The sequence below is a fragment of the Eufriesea mexicana genome, unplaced genomic scaffold (assembly GCF_001483705.2).
Source record: "Eufriesea mexicana isolate 0111107269 unplaced genomic scaffold, ASM148370v2 scaffold996, whole genome shotgun sequence".
Lineage (NCBI taxonomy): Eukaryota > Metazoa > Arthropoda > Insecta > Hymenoptera > Apidae > Eufriesea > Eufriesea mexicana.
The window spans coordinates 506,520-530,009 of NW_016909198.1; positions in this window are offsets into that span (position 1 = coordinate 506,520).

The following is a 23,490-nucleotide window of genomic DNA, read 5'->3' on the forward strand; positions in this document are numbered from 1 at the left end:
CAGCATGGCTGCAGCAGGGAAAAGCGAAACCCGGAATTTATCGGTACGTTATTTGCGCACGCTGGCTGGAGAGAAGCATAGTTAAGGAACTAGAGGTCGTAATTAGAATATCTTGTGACAACGAGGACATTAATTCACGGGGGTATCGATCAACTCCTAGCCGATGTCGTTGGTAGTCCGTGGTCTAAGTTTGGACAAGATAATGTCGACTAAGAAACGCTTAAAAATTATGGTACATCGGTCCGAGGAATATAAACGCGAGATTAAACCTAATTCTTCGGTATGAGTGCAATTTCTTCTTAGAAAAATACTTTGAATTGCAAGTCGTCGTATTAAAAATTCCGTAGCCTCGTTTGGAAAAAAGAGGGACAAAATGGAACGCGAAGACTAAAGGAGTCGAGACCCAAGGCTTTAAAACATAGAAGCATAGATGAACTACCTGTTTTCACCAAAACAAGTCTGCGTATCAAAAACTCCGTAGATTCATTAAAAAAAAAGGAGCCTCGAAATGAAACGCACGACCTAAAAAAGAGGAGATTCTTTAGAAAACATAGGAACATAGATATACTTCCTATAAGTACTATAACGAGACCACGTATTTAAAACTCTGTAGCCTCTTGAAAGGAAAAAGAAAGAAAAAGGTGGCTAGATCAAAAAGACACAGATTAAAGAAGAGAAGATCGCTCGTGAAGCTCAGAAACGTAAATAGACCACCTATGTCACCTAAACTTCTGATATTTAGCATGAAACGCACAGAGGAATAAAAATGAAGCAGAACGGTTAACAAGATTATAGAGATAGGATAAATCACACCATAAAATATAATTGATTTACAATTAGGTACAACAGTAAGATACTTAATAAACACCACAGCTAATCATGATTACAGGGAATAAGGAACACGATCATAGAGCTAGAATTAATCCAAATTAGATTTAATTAGTTAAATTAGAATGAATTCAGGAGCTAGAGACTCATCGATGTATCACAGACTAATAGATAGTATTTTCCATTATAATTCATGCAATACGTAATAACAAAGTATTAGGAATGCCATATTTTTCACGCAAGTTGGGTAAAACTCTATGACTAAGACTTCTAGACAGTGTAATCTGTTTAAGACAACCATAGTTGAGAGATTTTGACACCCATAAGCTTAGAGCTATGGGATTAGTCTCGAACTAACTAGCTTCGGAAGTAAGGGAGACTTGGCATCCATAACCTCAAGATGTTAGGCTTCTGTCTAGACTCTTCCTAGTTTTTTTCGTTGGAAATCTAATCGATTTCTATGGCTCTAAGATCAAGATATAACACAGGTTTACAAGTGAACTGATTTTATTCCAAAGCAATTGTAGTATATCCGTCAGAATGACAGATTTCACTAAAAATAGACAAACAATCAACGTTCTGAAGCGTAGTCCTAAGGGTCCTTCGTTCTAGGATGATTCGATGGGGTTGCCTCGATTTCGAGACCATTTGGAGAGGATTTCTCGTCTCCATGAAGGTCCATACAAGTGGTTTGTCTACGAGTTAGGTTCCCACCCTTTGTCTATAGGATCATGATCCTCGCAATTCTCCAACTCATAGATATTCGAAACGAGTCTCTCGGTTTCGCCGTTACTCGATGCTATTTCACAAGATAGGAGTCCATAGAAATCGAGATTACGTGTTCTCTACTTCAGAGGATAAACATTTGACGTTTCAGAACGCGTAGAGGCAGAGAGGCGTTGGAAAATATTGAATACAGGATAAGATTCAATCATTCCAGACCCAGATTTCGTTCATCGAATTTTCATACCTCTCGGTACTTGCCAAATTCAGGCCATTCAAGAAATATATCCTAGAAATCCGGCACACAATGTTTGTCGTCGAGCCCAGTCGTCGATCGGTCTCGTCGTAGCGATATTGAATCGAAACCAGAACCGTATATTTATCCACGAGATTTACCCTTGTCTCCCTATTCAAGGTTACGTCATATCATAATGGAAGAGCGATCGTGATCCATCGGATTACGACGATCTTCGAGTCTCCCGCCTGCTTCGATGACGTGACATCCTCGCCAGATTTCGTCGTGCTTCCGTGAACGGATATGGATGACTATAGCGTTTCCGAACGTCTGTGTACCTGCCAGACCTGCGGACCATGACTCGCCAGGAACCACGTAGACATGCGGTTTCTCTCGGTCGTTAGAAATTTACGAGCAGCCAATATGGTGTGCGTGTTCTTAGACTTCGAACATCGACCATCGCAACAGTGAATGGGCTGAATGTTTGCTCGGTGGTTTCAGTATAATTGGAAGAAATATCGTATCGAAGCTGTAGCTACAGAGGACAATGTATATTTTTCTATGGATTCCCTGTGTGTTAGGAACGATAAAAAGGAGCGAAAGTCTTTTGTGCCGAGAGATGGTCAAGTTACTCGAACATGTATTTGGTTTTGAGGTTATGGCAGAAGTGCTGCGCCATTTCTCACAGTCTTTCTGCTCGGAGGCATCCATTTTGTGGTCAGATTTTCTAAGAACAATCTACGTAATCTTGGGTTGTCATTCTTCAATTCTCTAGTGGATTCTTCAGTCAGCTTTATCGTGTTCTATACTCACCTGACTTAGAGTCACTGGTCATGTTTGACTATTTAGATAGGTTCTCGTACAGCGTGCTTAGCATACTATTTGGACAGTTATAGTGAAAGATACATTCTATAAAATCTCTGTTACGAATCGTGCAAAAATAAAATATTTTCCATGACAGATGTCACGTTGTAATGAATGTGCGTGAAATTTGGCAACCGATAATGTGCCAATTTTCCACCAGGTTTGAAGTTTAAGTACTTTTCATTGTTGCTGCAAGTACGTCTATTACAGGCACTACACTATTTGTACTGCAACTTATAATAGCTTCGTGAACAAACTTGGTATACGTTAATGCGAAAACGTTAGAAATTTACGAGTTGCTAACATGTATTGTTTAGCGCTTATGCTAAGAGTTGAAGCATCCTTAATCGTAACAATGAATATATATATCAAGCAAACTGCTTGCACGATAAATTCGGTTCATTTTATGTCCTACTTCAATATGGACGCAGTATAATGGAATACACACACTGGACAACAGAATGACGTAAGATGATTACAATTTCTTATTGAAAATTCCTATAAAATGACAATATACATCGTTATCTGTTTGAAAAATTCCTCAGTCTAACTCTTTGTCGAGATCTACTCGATAGTGATAAATATGCCCTTTGCAATGAGTTAGTGAACGAAAAAAGAAATTGTAAATATCTTACAGCTTCTAATAAAAATTATTGTGTCAACCACGAAAAGAAAATGAAAAAATACTTATACAGTCGTTATAAGAGATTTAATATTCAAATGTTAAGTGAGCAAAGTCGAACCAAGATTTACCAAGGAGTCTTTCATGCGAAGTAGGTTTCGGCGTCTTTGAATATTCGCTATTCGTAGTTAAGTGGAGTTTACGATCGTTATCCTAATAGATATGCTTTACGATGTACGTTGTAGTAACAATTAATAGGACAGTTACTGCATCAACGCGGTTCGTAGATATTATCATTATCATGATCTTAATTGATACAGTAAGTACGTTATGGTATCGCGTGGCATTACAACCGCGGTATACGGTGTACCGATAACTGAAACTCAGCAATTTATTTATGATTGTCGTAGTACGTGGGTAATCGAACTGAGAACACATTAATTTTCGACGTGGTCTGCATTTCATTGCTATAATTACCTCCTCTTGCGCATGTGTACATTTGTACTTATTCTTTGTCAACTACTCGTAAAAAAGAAATGGAACCATGTTTCGATAGAATATCGAAATTAATCATTTTGAAAGCAAGTCGTACTATATAGGTTAGGGTCTTCTTTTAACGTTCCTTTTAACGCCAGGTTATAATTTTCTAAATTACCTAAACTGTCAAGTACAGCTATAAAAATCGTGATAAATGAATTTTGGAAAAGTTTTTCAATCAGAGATAAAAACTAGGTTAATCATCATAGTCAAAAATGAATATACCGAGGTTGTAATAGCTGATAGATCTATGTATACAATTTCTTCACAAATTTCTCAATAAGTATCGCTGTTCAGATATAGATAGAAAATTTCAAAAGAATTGTGGAGGACCATGCCTACTAATCTTCTCAAATAACATCCATCACGTACTATTTCAAGTATTTTGTAATACTGAGCAGTCCATAGATCAATCTCTACCCAGCCCGCCTTTCCTCCACCTTCCCTGCACACAAAGACTCACCCCCGAAGCGTGTTCCGCGTGCCACCCACGGGTCACTTTACTCCAGCCAGATTTATTCCTCGTTGAAATTCCTCTTGACAATATCTCAATAAGAAATTCCCGTGCAACGTGTTGCCCAGGGGTTGGTCACCTGCAGTTCTATCAGGAAAAGGCGACCTGACAGTGTCTACGTCACGCCATGTACAATGTCGTGCTTCTTCCATGTGTCGTCCAAAACTACAGTCTGCCTCACGCAACTGAGACAACCTAAATCCTTAAAACGTTCAGAGATGAAGAAATATATCGCGAAACAAACTAAAATTGTATTAGATGTATATATCAATTATACAATGAATGCCATTTCCGGGCGTCTACAAAAAAGTTAGGATATTTATTTCTCGAAACTAGTAAGTTAAAAGTTAAGTAGATGAAACTCGAGTATCTTTCAGAATAGGAGATTTCCACGAATATCTGTAGAAGTTCGCTTTCATTATTTTAATACAGAGATAAATTCTCACACGAAGTACCTAAAGTCTTGATCATTTATTTCAATGCAAGCCACAGCTCCTTTCTCTCAAAAGACGTAGAACACACACATCTAGAGGCCCCTGAAGCCTCTCACACACTTGAAGTTCGTCTGGGTTATCAACAGGTGTCAAATAAACTAAGTATTTTAAGTAACCCGCCCCTAAAAAGAATTTTACCTGGAGAGGTCAGGAAATCGGAAAGATCTCGCACCTAAAATATCAATTGAAATCACCGCGTACAGCGTAACTCCTCTTACACGCGTAAAAATTAAACAATTATACACATCAAAGGCTATTAATTCAACATTCTATATTCAGGAAGATATCCATATTTCCTTCGATGAATTCCATCCACCTATTTAGTCTCTTGAATATTTTTTAGATACTCTCTCGCTCTCATAAACATATATAAAGACACTCTTCGCAAACATATATCACACGATCACTCTTGAACTCAAACTCATACTCGATCATAAATTCACATATGACCTAATCACAAATGACCCAATCATTCATAAACCCCTATGAACTCACATCACGCAATCACTCAGATTCATATAAACACACATCCCACGATCACTCGTAAACTCACTTAAACATGCGTCACATAATCCTCCATAAACCCACATAGTCACAAGTCACACAGTCACTCACAAACTCACACGAACTCGTATCACACGATCGCTGGTAAGCTGAAATGAACTCGCATCGCACAATTATTCATAAACTCGCGCTCACTCGTAAACCCACACTCATTCGTAGCCACACACGAATACACACTCGCGCAGAGGTAGGGCTACAAGATCGAGAGTGCAGTAGGGCACGGCAGTCGTACGAGACTGCAGGCCGTACGGGTGATGCAAATTTACGGGGTGACGCTGGACACGGGGACAAAGCGCATAATTCACTCGGACGCATACGTGCTCGTCCGTGTACACGCGTTTACTCTTCGTACACTGGCGCACGCGGGGGGCTCGTACGCACGTGCGTAGCCGACGATGAGCAGGCAACTAGCTTCCTAGGTCCGCCAGAGCAAGGGCAAGCTGCGTGGCCGCGGTGGTAACGGGCAGGGTATTAAGCGACTGATTTATTATCTCGAGCTGGGCGAATTTGCGAAACGCGCTTTGCACGTTCACGCCTCGAACTACGTCGAATACGGCCGTCCGCCGTAAGTCTGCCTTTAACCACTGAATTTTCGCGTTCGCGCGCCCACGCTGGCATAAGTCACGTCGTTCAACCAACCCTGCACCCATGCTTCGCCGCTTTAATATGTAGGCCATACCGACGGAGAACGCGGATTTCTCGATGCCGGATCTTATAGCGTGTACTCCGAGAAACGGTCTTACTTTTGCCTATGAGTTTCCCTTATGGGGTTCCGCGTGGGTGTTTTACGATTTTCCCCCGCTGGAAGGGGAACGTTTGCAGGGTAGGGCAGGATGGTGGTAGGATTTATCGAGAATATTAATTTATAGAGTGCTATAGACTGATGATGGCCGATGATTTAGGAATTTGTAGTGAATTTACATACGTAGGGAGAATATGGATTCGCAGGGAAAGATGGTAGATTTAAAATATATTTATTAAAAGCTAAAGCGGAATTAAAATAAAGTATTATTGTGACTGACAATTGCACGCGTCTCTCTTTACACGACTCCTTCTGGGTGCTGTACGACTGTTCGACAAAAATCCCACATTGAGTGCATTTTATGAACTCATTATTCTTCCTCGCATAATTTAACATAAACACTGGCATTTATTCGAAGTAGGATAAAATAAAGTGACGTGATATTCGTATGTACTTTGTGTTAGAGGTGTCAGTTGGAAGACTTCGGTAACGAGAAGGACGATGATGCTGATGTAATAAGTTGGCAATAATATTACTAGGATAAAAGAACTATTTTTTCTTAGTCGTAGAAATGAGTTTTAGGAACAAAATATTTTCGTAGGTTGGACACAGGGTATCAGTGTAGTGGTTTTACACTGTTAGTAGTAACGTGGTGTAATAATCCTCACATTTCCGCGCCTGATTATTCTATACACTATTCATACAGATAGGTCCTTTGACTTGTCATTGTCATCGCATCAATGACGCGAGGTTACTAGGACAAGACCCTTCCATCTATTAGAAGATTTCATTTACTTTGTGAAAATGAAAGCTACTTTATTTTTTCTTACATAATACATACGTAGTATGTATTCTGTACTCAGCGTCTCCAATTATCATAGTTTATGCATGCAATTTCTGTCAAATCAATTCACAAATTCTTATATCTCTAAGTTCAAGATACGAAATGAATTTAAAATGAAAAATCTCGCGAGATGTAAATTATATTTTGTGATTAGTTTAGTCCAATCTATTCCTCAGAAGAGATATCTTAATTTATTATAATTTTGAATTAAACTGCTCCACACTGTGAAAGGGCTATGTGCACAATGCAGATACACATGATGTGTACTTTCGAAACGAAGACCCTGAGATATAGCTTGTGCAGGCAGTAATTATATACAAACTATATAGTCATAAAATTAAAAAACAAATGACCTTATTTTCCAAAATCATTGTGTCAAAATCTATTCCATACTCTTCGCTCATCGAATTTAATATGCGTTTGCCAATAGATCAAAATACAGCAGCATGACAGCGAAGAGAATGATTTACACGTTAATGTGATACCGTGCTCGAAATCTTGACACGGAAACTGGATATGTAGAGACGTTGTTGAATCAACGGTACTACACAAGTGCGACGTGCACCGTTGAACACTCGATATTACACTATAGTGAACTCGGAATACTGTTAACCCTATACCGTGGTCACGTCGATAACAATAGTCATCTGTGACAATAGGAACTCCGTTAGGAAAATCTAAACGTGACCGATACAATACCATGTACGTGAAAGTTGTAATTGAAGTTGACTACTGTAACCATGAATATAGGAAGCACTTTGCTTGAAACGCGTGTCTAGTTAAATTACTTTATACTTCACAACCTTCCCCGTATTTTGCGTCCCATGATTTCAAGTGGTAACAGACATTTTATACCCGACACGTGTTATACTCTCAATTCAGGTATTGACCTGCAACCTGTACCTAAATACACTGTTCACTCATAACAATTGTTGGAACGAATTATTAAAATAATAGGTGCAGCAAAATTTCCATTACTTTCATTAATAGTAGAAATACGATGTTTGAAGCCAGGAAAAATAAATCTTGGTACACATGCTGATGTTAGAGTTAATTAGTGGAATTAAAAAATTCGCGATTTAGGAAAAAATAATTAGTGAAATAATAAACGAAATTTTTCGCTCAAAATTTTTTTTAGTAATTCTTGTAATATAACGTATGAAGTACTTCAATCATTTTCGTGTTTTGTAATACTCAGTCAGGCGATCTTTTCATTCACGTAAAATCGGTAAAAATTTTCAGCGGAATAAAACAATTTATATGGATAAAATCTAGATCTATTAAAATTTCCAGCGAAACGTTAAGTCTCACGAAAAATTCCAGGATTTGCGCTCAAATTCGTGAAGTATAATCGCGCAAAAAATTCTTTAAAGCGGATGCTGCATGAAATGATGTTTTATTCAGCACTTTTTCGTAATATATGCTCGACAGACGATCCTTCAATCGCGTTCAATCGCATGAAACGATGTTGAACAGCACGAGGACCGTTTAATAAGCCAATATGATCAACAGAACTTCATAGGAGAGTACAACTAAAAATGACATGACATCACACGACACGTCGCGAGATGCAGCGCGATACCACGCGACACGCGACATGACATTACATGACATATGACGCGATAGGATACGACGCGACACAACGGTACAAGGCAGAAGGAAAAACCAAACCTGCTACGTCACGAGTCGAGTCACATGGATTTCTTTCCCAAATTGCAAATCCTTGATGCGAGTTTCCAATTAAGCAAATTCTTCGTCGAATTAGCATTAGACAACTGGTTCGTTACGCAGGTGTTGTTTGAGAATGTGTATATTTGTTCTTAAGTATCAACACATAGCTAATAATTTTCTTGCTTATGCGAGATTATGCTTCAAGATACATGGCAATGATCCGTACAAGGTGCGTAGAAGGTGGAATATTAATTATTATTAGATACAATCCACAATTTTCTGGTTTGAATACCACTGAAGATGTTGGTAATAGGTTAGATAGGTTTGATAAATGTGTATGTTTCAAAATTTCAAATTCGTTTGCGAAATTATTTATAATGTACGTAGAAGCAACTAGAAGTAAACAGAACAAATAATGCAATAATACGAATATCACAATTGGTTAGATTACTATGATATTGAATATGGCTCTTTGTTGCTTAAGGTTTCCAATAATTTTCTATTATCTTTTGGAGCTTTTTCCAGTGTGTATATCTTTAACCCGAGTTCCATCTTTCTAATGCTTTCACCATTAAAGATGATATACTACATTCCTTACCCTCTATGCTCAATATCCTAAACGTTCTCGTAAAACTACCCTAATCTTATCGACACTATAATTGGTATGTAAACATTGCTCAGAAATTGTGTTTAAATTCACTCATTCGCCATTGGTGGAACACTATGAGCAACAGAGAACCCACCCCCGATGCTGTTACACCTAAGTGTCTCTTCTTCAACGCATCACACCTAACGACTAAATATTTCCAACTTCTAATATCACGATCACCTAACCAATACCATTAATGCAAAAATCCTTTCGATTCTTCTCGCCGAAAAATTATAACGGAATCATCCTAGCCGGTCAGTCCTAATCAATATGGCGTCTCGTCGCCTGACGATGTCATCCAACTCAAACAATCTCCAGTTTGCTCTAATGCAGGAAAAATGAAAACACGAATTGTTCCACGGGATGGAACAAAAGAGCCGCGAAATCTTCACGGGGAATGCCCGACAACGATGTTTCGTTATCCGGGCCAGAGGTTTCCGGGGAAGCGGTTTCCGGTACGCTGATCGAATTGATTGCTCGAATATGTACCGTTCGTAGAAACAATATGACCGGTGTTCACGCATCAAGTCGTTCGGATCGGGAGTCTTTGCAACAATAGTAATACACTTGCATATCGATTTGGTGGCGGTATTCAAAACTGAAAGGTGGCGAGGGGTAGAGGCAGGGCTCGTTGCAGGCTTAGTCCCATCGATTCCAACGACTTCTATCGTAGTTACCCTGGCCGTTCAGCGACGAAACTAACGACCGTGCCCGAGCCACAATGTCGGACGAGCAAGTTTTATTCCAATATAGAAATTCACATGCAAACGACGCGAATTGCGAGACTATTCATGTATAAAGAGAACCAAAGCGAGCCTTGGCCCGATTGTCTTCTCGTTAAGCCTGGGATTAACGGTGCAACGGGCAACCGTATAATTAAACGCATGGTACAATGCATAATAAGTCCCTGGCCCCTATTGTAACGAAGCATTCATCTTGCACAACGTGCATTGTAACTTTCGATCGAGATTACCGACGGTTAATCAACCGATTTTCGATAAAAACGGATCTTTGTCGTCTAATTGACGGTAATAATCATCGATGATCAAGAAGGGTATTCGTCATCCTAAGAAATTCGCAGAAAATTTTGGAAACTTCCATGCCAGGGAAATTGTGTCATTAATATCTCGAATATAATTTTAATTTATAAACTTTGCCATTCGGTTGATAAGAATCCGGGATTACTTTATAGATTAGGCTTCTTTTTAATTCCAGACAGTCTGTGTATATTTGACATTAAAAATAGAAAAATAGAAAAGTGAGAGATAAATTTTGGAAAATAATTTTTCTCTCTACTCAGTCCTTTCGTGACATCGATTCTTCGAGCCACTGTACCCACATGAATTTCCTACACTAAAAGTTCCATCAATTTGCCATAAGAACAGCAGCCCCCTTATTCTCGATACAAAACTCACTCTTACCCTACAGTTCCCAGAATATGTTTCTAATTTATTACTAATTCCCTCAAGTTTTAATACAAGAAAGGAATTACAGAACATTGTTACATATAATACCACCGCAAATTCGTCCCTCGAAACCCCATTAAAAAGCACAATTATCATAATTTAGCAGAATGTCTGGAAATGAAATATTTTTCATAGCCGGCATCGCGGGCGTAAAAAATGTTTACGACGAACGGACTAAACGCTTTTAAAGCCTCCTCTTCCGTATTCCTCGTCGTTTTGTCACACTGTAAAAGAGTCGGTAACAGCGCACGTATTCTCGCTCGACACAGCCATTACCCTTCGCCGTTGCAGCATTAACCGAGTCTTAAACCAGCAGGCCGCGTCATAAACTCTCCCGGTGCCCCAGGCCTCATCGAAAATTAATCGACGCCGCTTAAACGAGTCGATAAATTCGCTTTTTACCATGCCCATCCCCGCTTATCGTTCAGGACAACGATACCCGTGAACTTCCCGCGCGTTTCGAGGGTATAACACGCGACAACGCTTCTTTGCACCGCCCGTGCCCCATTTCGCCAGGCTCTCGTATCCTCTCTTCGTATTTGCGTTAGCAATTCGTGGTTTTTAGCACCCGACGCGTATTTCCTACAGTCGACGATAAAACAGCGTCTCGTGTCCAGGCTGTACACCCATTCGTACTCACGGACTATAGGAGGGTGAAGAGTATTCGTATGGGTGGATGGGCCAAAGAACGGACCAGTTTCTGCCTCTTCTTCGCCATTTGCAAAGGAAATTAAACGATTCCGCGCTATTTAGCTGCACGCCACGCGTAACGAGTCGGTTTACACCCTCGTCGTGACCGTGCTTCTGTTTTCTTATGCGCGCACACTCGGGGGTGGCTGGCCACCCCCTATGACTCGCGTGGCGGATGAAAATGGGGAAAAATAAAGCCCAGAATGCCTGGCGATAGCGCTGATGGTTTGATATTTGAGAGAATTTTTGTTGCGTGATTTTTGCCAGCTGCGGGGGTCGGCAAAATAAGGGATGTCGAAGTGTATTTTTTTTAGGGATGTTGCTGTTTAGAATCGTGAAGTTGGGGTGCAGGTATTTTTCACGCTGTGTTTTTACAGCAGATTTCGAAAGGATTTTCATTGAAAATATTCTTAAGCTGTGTAGGTGTACCTATATGTACAACGTTCCTGGAATAATAAGGAATATTAAATACTAGATGTCTTTGTAATTATTATTATTAGGTTACATCTAGCGATGTAACATTGTATTTAATATTTCTTATATCACAGGTACAATTAAATGTCAAGTATGATAGACACGAGTAGCTTCGACATTTCTTTGTAAGCAGATACAAATATATTAAACTATTCGGAATCCAAAAAGTAATAGGGGATCATTGTAAATATCAAAACCAGTAGTTGCTACTATTTTTCACAATTAGAGATTGTAGAAAGATTATCTTGGAAAACAAAATTTTCTAAATCTCTGGGACGTTGCACGAACCGTGTATGGTAATTATTTAAGACCCAAAGGGTTTCTTTGCTTAAGAGGGTAAAAATAAAATTTTGTTTTCCGAGCGATGTAAATAGACTGTTTTGCGGTAATAATAAACAGTACAGAAAAACAAGCAAATAAAGGGAGCCTTATCCCCTTATGCCTTGAGTTAGCTTATTTTTATTCCAAGCGTTTTAAAATTGTTTAAATAACGTCAGTGGTAAATGTAAATATTATTTACAATCACTGACGAATAAATACGTATACGCGACTTTAGGAAAATGGTAGTTACGAGTACCGTGATAATTTTAAGCATACTTAATTTATAATAGCATTTCAACATTCAAATTACGAAGCCTCAAAAGATTGCGTATACAGGGATATGTAATTTTCGACTAACACTTGCAGATACACGACGATCGCGTTGATGGGATAACAGTAACTTTAAAGCAGCAATATACACCAGTCAGAGTTTAGTTCTTCAAACTGTGTGGTTCGTGACACAGGTGAAATCTAGACAAAATTTCCCAGACTACGTTTGCTTTGGACAGAAATTACTTTGTTTCCTGTTTCGCGAGAACAACTCGTTAAAAAAGTGTATTAATAATATTATTAAATAATCAGATTTATGATATTACAAAAATGGATATACTCGATTGACATTGGTAGATTAATCTTACAAAAGGAGTCATCAAATTCTAGTTCTTAATTCCACTAAACGATATAAAAGAAATATTTATTTCAATAGTTCAGATACTTTCAGAGTCGTGTTAGCATTCTCACTGTTAATTCATCAATGAAAACCGAACTAGTCTGCCTAAAACTGCATATCATATCAATATCGAAATTCGAATCACGATAAAACCATATCAATGAAAAATAGCCATTTCTTCCCTGTTCACGCGGAAATATTGACTCGCGATGTTCGATGTCAGAAGAATGCTAACACGGTGGTCGTTCAAATTGGATTCAGCGATGGCGCTGCATACCTACTAAATTACATTCCAGAAATGTGGTAGTAAAAAAAGGGAACCATTCGTGTTTCTTGTTTCTCTCCCTTCGCATATACTCGCGATATATTTGCGAATTTTTCACGTCAAATACAGCTCATCGACTTGCCGAAAGAAAAGGAATCCATTTTACGAAATACGAAAGGAAAAGGAAAAATAATTTCGAATCTTCCAAGAACCTTTATAGACGGAATAGTCGGATCGAGGAAGAAAGTTCGATACTAATCCACTCGCAAAGAAACACTATGACGCGCTTCATTGGCTCAGATAATAGAGCCACAAGTTCATATTCTTTTGCCTTTTTCTCTCTTACCAGCCTTTCGCGTGCAACTCGCGTTTCCTTTCGAAAAACTTTCCACCGATACGATCTTCCCACCCTCGAGTCCATGGTATCCCATTGCCGATTATTTGCTTCTGTTTCCGATGATAACACTCCGCCCCGAAGTATCTGCATGCAGCCTATCTCTGGGATACTTTGAAACAGCCGCTCTAGCCAAAATGAAAAAGATCTTGCGTAGGTACGAGGGCACCTTCGCTTCCGGTTATGACCGTTTCCGTTTGTCACGGCATTTTGTACGAATTTCTAGTAAACATACGAGCTGGTAAGATAAAGACGAGATAAAGGAAGCATTTGTCTTTCGTATACGTTGCATGATGCTCCTTCTTCTTTGATAAAGTATCTCGATGTGTCTAGCCTGGGGAATCGTGGGTTTTATGCATCGTGTTTGATTATGTGTTTTAAAAGAGGAGAAGATGAATGAAAAGAATATGAAGAAAATTTATTTTTTGATTCAGAGGAGAACTAATACGCGTTAGTTTTTGAAAATATCAGGGTAAGTTTTAAATCGGGTTTTTAAGAAAAATTGGGGAAATATTGGTATTCGGTAGTCGCAATGATCAGACGATAGACGTTAAATAATATTAACCTTTTGCACTCGAGGGGCGTCTCTCAGCCGCCATTTAATTAGATTCTAAATATCGATGTTAATTAATATATCAAATTTAAAATTAATCAACAATGCGTGGAATGTTGAAATAAAATGATTCAACGTTTTAATTTGCATACGGCTTCTTATTTACCGTTTCAAAAATATCCTCGACTTTACGACAGAAAGTCCTCGAATTACTATTTCTCTGTAACGAAAAAATCGCCCAGTGCAAAGGGGTAAAAATATAAATGTATAGAAATTTATTCGAGTCACAGTTTTAGTGACAATTAAGAAAATTATTTTTTAATCTCGGAAAGAAAAATTTCAACGATCCATTTTTAAGTTATCAACTATAAATTATTCTCGTATAGCTGTTCTTTTAAATTTGCTTACGCCGTTCTAAAAAATTTGCATGTTATGAGATGTTGCACGTATGCTGATGGGCTGATGGGCTGAAACTCTTCAGACACGTGCTGTACATTACCATGAGGTGCTCTCCTTTTTGTCCTTAATAAATAATTGCGATCTTATATTACTTTGAGTTCCAAAACTCATTTTAGATCCTTTGCAACTCAATTTCAGTTTCCCATAAAGACGATATTATACAAATTGTGTGTTATAAAATCATTATACCGCCGAGAGAAAGGAAATTCCATTACCGGAGAGAAATTTCCATTTCTGGAGAGTGTTACCACGAAAACTGTACTGCAAATTCGTTGGAGCAATTTCGTTAATTTAACTTTATTAAGCTGATTACTAGCTTGCCAAAATATTAAGACAGCGAGACAATTATTACCCACGTACTCAATTTATTTAGATATTAACATAGACAATTTGATATTACGGATACTTCTGAGTTAAGGTTAGGTAGAAAAAATAAACAATTTCTACTGCGTGCCCCCTATAATAATTCTTAACTCTAGCGTTTTCACTTGCACCACACGTCCCTATCATAGTAATCCTATAAGTAGCATAAGTATATTAGGAGCATATAATTTCAGGAATATTATAAATTAAAAAATTTTGATAGACAAATATTTGAAAATGTCGAGAATTCTATTTATCGATACGAAATCCTATTATACTGACAGCAATATACATAAATTCCTTTGGCGATATTAACCCTTTGCACTCGAGAGGCGCCCTTCGGTCACCATTTCATAAAATTTCGAAGCTCGATATTAATTAATATATCAAATTTAAAATAATGCAACAATGTGCAAGGTATCGAAATTAAATAATTCTACTTGTCAATTATTATACCTTATTCTTTCTTATTTACTGCTCAAAAAATATCATCGGCTTTATGACGGAAAATTTTTCAACTCGTACCCTTCTTTGACCAAAAAATCGTCGAGCGCAAAGGGTTAATATTCTTCCGATGGCCTCTACTTCAATATTCCTATCCACTTATAAAATACCCTTAAGTACTAGTCTCATTAAAATCGCCGAAATACGTAAACAGGTTGCAATGACAACGCGATATCGCAAAGGTAATAAAGAATCGAGAACCAATGGGTGTCTATTCTACCAATAGGGAACACATCTCCCAACGGGATGACTCGGTTAAATGACTCGCCATGAGGCCAGTTATAAGTGGCTTACCGGTGCTGCTAACGTAAGCTCCATTATTCGACTTGCAGAAGGCCAAGGACTTCTCTCGATCGCGCTCGTTCGGCTAATACCGTTAATTACTCTCTCGTTGAGGACGTACTTGGTGGCTGGAGCCGCCTAACGAACGCTAATTGGACGTCACCGTGACATCGTAATGCCAAGAATACCCGGCAATCTGTCTGGCTATCCCTCTTTCTAGCCCTAGTACCATCCTCTGTCGGCTCTGCGTTACCCCTATTAACGGCTATCTCGATCCATGATCCATCGAGCACCTATTACCTCTTTCGGCAACTCATCGTTCGAAAGTGATATTGAAATTAACTAGGCCTATTCTCGAGAATGGAATCGACGAAATACTCGAGTGCTGAATCCCAAGTGCGACTTCTGACACCTTTGCGCTAGGTGATCTATGAGTTGATTAGGGTCGATAGAGGTGTGCGTTGTTCTTTAGAATTTGGAGAAACGTTTGACGATGATTTTGTTTGTAGACCGTCATTGGGTTGTTGATTTTGAAAGTAGCTGACTTGGTTGATATCATTTTTATTAACATTGTGATTTAACACGTTCACACCGGCATGTACCATTGGGGGCTCACACTTGAATGTTCCATGGGAACAAAAGTTTAGTTTTTTCATTTTTTCCGAATTTACAATTTCAAATATTGAAAATAATCCAGAGAAATAATTCTTTCTACGATAATTATATCCTCCAATTACTTTACCACGTTTATTCCAACATTCATTCCCGGGGCACATTATGGGATCAATTTAAACCCAGCCACGAGAGATCTGAAAACTCTCACGCTCCTCTAAACCTGCACAACCACCCCCTCGCGTATCATCATCGACTGCCCGAATAGGTCGTTTTTCACGGTTACCAGCAAATACACGTTTTCGACAAATTTCCCCCAAGGTCTGGCGTTTGTTACGGATCCAGGGGATGGAGCGATATCGCGCAGAGCCGGGCAAGATCTCGACGAGTGGGGACGACAACTTCATCGAAGATAGCCCGGGTCGTTCGATCCGACCAGGCTACGTGTAACTCATCCATAACCCGGCCCAAAGCCAAGCACGTGCCCCGTATAAGCAAATAACTAGACGAGATTCGGATATAAAGCTACCATCCAGCCACCATACCCATCGCTTGTCCTCTGCCTGCTTCCACGCGACAATCCCCGATCGATCGAAGGAGATTGTTCGAGGAAGCATTGTCTCTTAAGAGCCTGGCCAGCAGGTTCGATTGATTACGTAACCCGACCCGTAACCTGTAAGCCCAGCAGGCTTTAACCTTCGCCGGCTGGATCGCGAGCTTTGCACGCCGGAGTTTGATGGAACGTCAGGGATTAAGCAACCATTGTGTAGCGTAGCACGCGCGGACGTCGATGGATCGTGCAAACATATCGAACCGTGCGCGGGAATTCCATGCTGCGCAACGTCGATGAAAGATAGAAAATTGAAAAAAAAAGAAAAAAGGAGGAAAAGAATAAAGAAAAAAAAAAAGAAGGAGTAAAGGGACCGAGGATAGGGATATCGTTTTTTATCGTTGCAGATGGGAAGGGTTCTGGGTTGAAAAATTTGGGGAGCAACGGCTTCCAGAGGGTTGCGCGCGTTCGATGAACCGTGACTGGCCAATGATGATTCGGCTTTCGTAATGAACGGACCGAAACGGGATCGGGGGTTAGTTTAGCGGAAATGGTGGAGCTGATCCCAGGAAAATGATATTTCACGGGATAAGTGAGTGGTTGATGTCTGGGGCGAGTTTATTCTACTTTTGGCTGTCTTGTTTCGGTGACAGCTGAGAGAGGGGCGAAAGTGTAATTGATTATTCTGGGATTTTCTTTCTCCTTTTTACTGAACTTCTTGTAGTTTCGCGAGCAAAGTTTCGGATCATTTCGATTGTGACGGATAGAGGACAAATAAAATGAAAGTATGGAGGGCAACTCGAAATTGGGAAATAGGAGATCGTCAATTTTCTATCCAAGCCACACGAGGTTGACATTTCCACGTATACGTATGCCATGATACGTACAGATAATTCTATCATGTGCACTAAGTTAATAAACACTGAGACAAATTAGCCTGAAACGTTATAAAGAAGTAGCAATATATCATTCGTAGAACACGTTAATTTCATCCCTTACGTTAACGAATCACTCTTGCAGTGCGTTATGTGCTTCAAACATGCCAAAAATTATACCCAGCTTTCTTTATAATCAATGTACAACATTATAAACCCCTTCGCATAAAATATCGCGTGAGAGACGTGGTTTGTAGATATGGCCAAACGTAAACAATATGTCGCAGTTACGTGTTATTCTTCGACGTGTTCTGACCAGATCGCAAGACGTGTGACCGACCTTGCTGTTAAATGGAACTTAAATGATAGGGCAAGAGGTTAATAACACCAATATAGTGGATACTCGTATGTACAGTGAGATAATATAAAGTAACTAAGTAAAAGGGTCTTGGAGTGAAAACGTGCTTGCTTTGTTGCCTGAATGGAACTGTTAAAGTACAGTAAAAGATCCTTATATATCATGTCCTGTAACCTCACATCGTAATACTTAGCCCTGTGTCACTCATTGTGGCTCTAACACTAGGAACCTCAGACAAGTGGTATACCTGTTATTCGCCTTTTATTGTGACCACCCAGAAAATTATTAGCCGTGACGATTAATTTCGACTCGTATTGTACGTCGTGATAAATTAACCGGAATACAGGAGACTAAGAAATGCATACAAAGATAAAAATGGCTTCGAAGATGAAGTAAGAAATGGATATATCGCAAGATCTTCGAAATACTCAAACCTCGACTGTCAGGGGTTAGTTCCTGAGATTAGCCTCTGATGGATGAAGCGCTGAGCAGCCATTTCTACAGTCATTAAACGATTATTACGCCACGACGAGAAACAATTAATTAATCTTTGAACGTTGCCGTTTTTCGTTCACCGAGATCGGCAGAAGGCACGTGAGAAAACTGAAAGGACAGAGGCAAGGTATTCGCGACACGGGAGGAAGCTGCAGCAACTTTAATTAGCAACCGTCTTCGAAGCTCGCGGCGTATCAACAAAGAGCGATTAGTAGTTACCAACGAACTGCATGATCAATGTTCTCAGTTGCGCGGCAAAGTCCGTGAAAGTTTAACTATTACACTGGCTCGTTAACTGCATGTGTGCGTTTCGTAGCGGCAGACGGGCAGAAGAGGTGCAAGAACACGTGTTCTTGTTAACGTTAAGATTAGTTAGCTGGCTGGAAACGAAGTAGCAAGTTTACTTCCGCACTTTGCCAGACAGCAACGCGATCAGCCCCTTCCGGTTCTAATGGCAGATGAGACGACGCGACACGTCGCTCGTGTCCTCCTAATTAGCCGAATCTCATTATGTTTTACCGTAATCGAGCAATTTGCTGGAATCGCGTTATGAACTATCGCAATTTTGCCTCGTTCCATTCCACCCTTCGACTCTGTGAATTCTTGCTCCTTCCTTCGTTTCTTTTAATTTTTTTAAATTATTTTTTTCGTTATTATTATATATTTTATTTACTATTTTTATTATCAGCTTAATTTTTAGTCTGAAAAGTACCGGGGAATAAGAATTCGCGAAGGATTTAATGGAATACACGAGAGCCCATGATAGAATATTAATTTTATATGGGGGAAATTAATTTTCAATATTTGGAATTGTTCACCAGGAATTTCCTTTGGCAGAAATAGTAGGAATTCATAAATAATATTTCCGTCGGAGTTTTGGTTTTTACAAGCGTACATATAAAGTTATATACACGTGGCAAACACACGTACAGGAATGAATTAAAAATAGAAAATTATGAAGTAATTAAATAGATTGGCGGTACTGACAACCCTGCTGAAGATTCGATTTACTTTCCCCGGTTAACAAAAGGGATAACAAAATTTCAGAATTAATTAACAATTTTATCGACTCTCTCCGTGAAAATTTTACAAAATGTAAAAATAAAATTCGCTTGGAAGCTGTATCTCGATAATTTTTATGAAAATAATTTTCACTATACGAAATAAAATAATAATTTGAGTACAAGTGTGAAAGTCAGTTAGAGTATTTTAGGCAGTTCTAACACGAAGCAGTGAGTGTGATAATTCGGTTTTCAAGAAAAGAAAAAGCGGAGGCACGGAAATATAAGAAATGCAAATGTACTTGGCGATTTGAAAGCACGAAGAAACTACAAGTGTAAAAGTCAGTTAGAGTATTTTAGGAAGTTCTAACACGAAGCAGTGAGTGTGATAATTCGGTTTTCAATTTTGGTTAGATCTTTGGTTAAGGCATTTCAAAGCACGAATAATAAAAAGCGGAGGCACGGAAATATAAGAAATGCAAATGTACTTGGCGATTTGAAAGCACGAAGAATTTTAATCTTGAAAGCTAATCTAACGTGAAACGAAGATTCTACTTCCTCGCTTTAAGGCGATGTCGGCGGATTGTTGGTGGAGATAGGAGGGTAAGAACGTCGATGAAGATTTTCTAGGCGGTTTGCTGAATTTTGCATACTCCTTGCACGAGACCTCTCTCTGCATAGAGCGTAGGTATGCAATGCGGAAATGCTGTGCCTTTAATTCCAAGAAACTGCCTTGCAATCTCCTTGTTTACCCGTTTTCAAAATTCGACATCTTTGTTGGTTTAATATGTTATTGGGAGGCGGAAGCAACTTCGAGTTCTCCAAGTTTTAATTGGAATTTCGAAGTTGTCTCGATTTTCAATGGGCGGGGGTAAATTAATGCAGAAGAAAAAAAGAAAGAAAGGGAACGAGGTTCTCGGGTATATGAGATAGGAGGAAAGTTAAATAGGTGTTCTTTTGCGTACATTATAGAACATATTTTGAAAAAATTCGTAATTATAAAAATGATTCGAATCACATGCGCTTCGTTTCGAAATAGTAAGAGTTTCCAGCTTGAAATATATTATAAATTAAAGAGTTAATTAAACGATTCAATTTTTCGCTATTTTGCCATAATAAAATAAAATAGTTTTATTTCATTATAATACAAACGAATGGAACAGAAACTCTGTAATAGAATCATTTGTTTCAGAGTTTTGATGTAAAGTTTCTCAACTTCATTTAACAACTTTATTTCAGGGATAGGTTATTTATCATTTTTAATAAAAATATTTATAATTAATGGTACACTTAGAAATACTAAGTGATTGATAATCGTAAGGTTATACGTAGTTGTAATATTCGTGGGGATATGTACAAAGGATTAAATTGGAATAATGTTTAATTACTCTTTAATCCCTGTTTAATCCTCCCCTTCTCAAGATCTTTAAATCTGTTTACCCACTAATGGTTTAACTGAATTTCTAATTCCCCCATTTTCATTTCTCAGTTCAAACTTCAACTGCTCCTTAGTACTTTCATTCCACTTTCAAATTAATACCTACGAATATATTATATCACATGTTAATGATGTTCGCTCAGTCCACTCTATATCTCTCATCGCTGTAATTAACACAAACTCTTTATCCTGGATTGGCCAATTCGTAGCGCAGATTTATTTATTCGTATGATCATGCAAAACCATCTCTGAAGCATTTTACCATCTGAAAATCATGAATTTCCAATTTTGGTTGCTTTTGGTTGCTTCGTTACATATTCTGTATATATTCTATAATTCTATCGCCATTTCTAGCCTTTCTACTTCAAAATTACTTTAGTATCAGTTATATCATTTCCTCTTTTCTACTGTCCAGAATCCATACTTCAGAGTCCTCTTTAGCCTCCACAATAATCTACATTTGATATGTTCACCATCTGCTAATAACTGTCAAGTTCCAATTCAACAAAGGATAACCAAAACGCTGTGGCTCAAGGCAAAATGCAACTGTTCCTCAGGATATCATGTGACATACATCTCTCAAAGTCTCTTAATTGCTAATTATAATTAATTACGAACAATCGCAGTAGTTGAACAAGATTCCTCGCCCTTCGTGTATCAAAGATCTCTTAACAATCTACATGTAAATTTCTTCCCCTTTCCCTAATGACTAACAAACCCAACAAGGAATAACAAATACCCTGTTGCCCAAACCTCGCCTCAACATTGAATGTTTAGCCAGGTAGTTCTGAGAACAATACCATAGGGAATCGGATTGATATAGAAGATCTTAGGTTTAAAATATGTTTATCATGAGCGAAAATGAAGTCAAAATGACACTGCGATTGCACATGTCTATTCTTCTAGATTATGTTGTATGACTGTCTTCGTTTCACAAATTTAGCCATCTTTTATTTCCACATTCGTCTTCCTCGAATAATCTAACGTATACATTCGCTCGATGGACTAGTCATTCGCACCCCGCAATCACTCGATCCACAAATTATTCATGTAGCGTCCAATCAATCGAATTTCCCCAATTGTCAAGAACGCATCACGCGTCAACTTAACCCTTTGCGGTCAGGGCGGCCTGACAAGCGAGCGTCACTGTGGACCGGAGATACTAGTAGAGAAAATATACAGTAAAACTTTTTAATAAAATCCAAGAAAAACATATTTACCTACGTTATGTCTATCTATGACACGTTTTATATTCGTGCATGGTATTGCATCGTTCGAAGCAATCACCTATGTACAAGGCCGATTTAGCCGAACGAGTAGCACGATGATACCTTGATTCTCTTCTTCCATTAACTTGATTTTCCGATTCGAACAAACTACACTGTCTTTACTCCCTCCTGTGTCATCTCACCATGCATATTTTTCGACAGATCAGGTTTAGTTTGACAATTAACTTTGTTTTTGGTTGTTGGCTAAGTTTAAGGAACGAGACATATTGGGATTGTTGTAGAATCAGGTAGCTTTAACGAGGATGGAGAAATATTCACAGGTTGTTACGTCTAATCAATGGAATTTCGCCAATTGTCAAGAACGCATCACGCGTCAACTTAATGTTGCGTGATTAGTTTATATTTCACGGATCGCGAGTATAGGTTAGAGGTACATTCTTTATTGTAACTGAACTCTGCAATAGTTAAACGTGAACGTTACAAGAGTATCCTCTGGAACACGCATTTTTGAATATTTATAAAATGTTTCGGTGATGGGTGTTGAATACGTACTGATGTCTGCTTCCTGTAATGTCTCGTTGTGACCTGTTCGGTGTTTCCTCGAGTTTATTTCGATTTAAAAGTAAATGTTAGTGGAGGAAAAATAGAGTTTCTTGACTGGACGTGGATGTGTCGGAAGGACTTTTGGACGAGGAGTGACAACTGTCAAGGAGGTTGCTTCGGTAGTCAATGGCGCGATATATAAGTAGGTGTCCGTCCGTCGCTTTGCGTGGACCTGTCACACGTGAGACCAATCTGTCGGGTCTGATAGTTGTAAATTTTCTGTGCCTTGCATTCAAATGAATGACTTAATTCGTTGAGAAGGTAGCAGGTCCAATCTTCAGAGCTACAGTCGTAATACAAAATAATAAGGTCTTCAGAATTTTCGAAATTTGAAACAAGAATTATGCTATAAACACGGCCCCTGGGGGACGGAGAAATTCACATCGATAATCGTTCGATACATCGTTGCAAATACTCTCGTTACTACGATACCACTCGTTCAGGACTGCTTTACACTCCCAATGTGACGAACAGCCTAAGAAGAAGAAGCTCGACGAGGAAACCAAAGCTCGTGGCTTCTGGGCACGATCCGCTTTGCATGGATCAGAAGAAACGTCCCTCGGCCTGGCATTTCGAAGGTCCACCACGTCGCTCGCGGCTC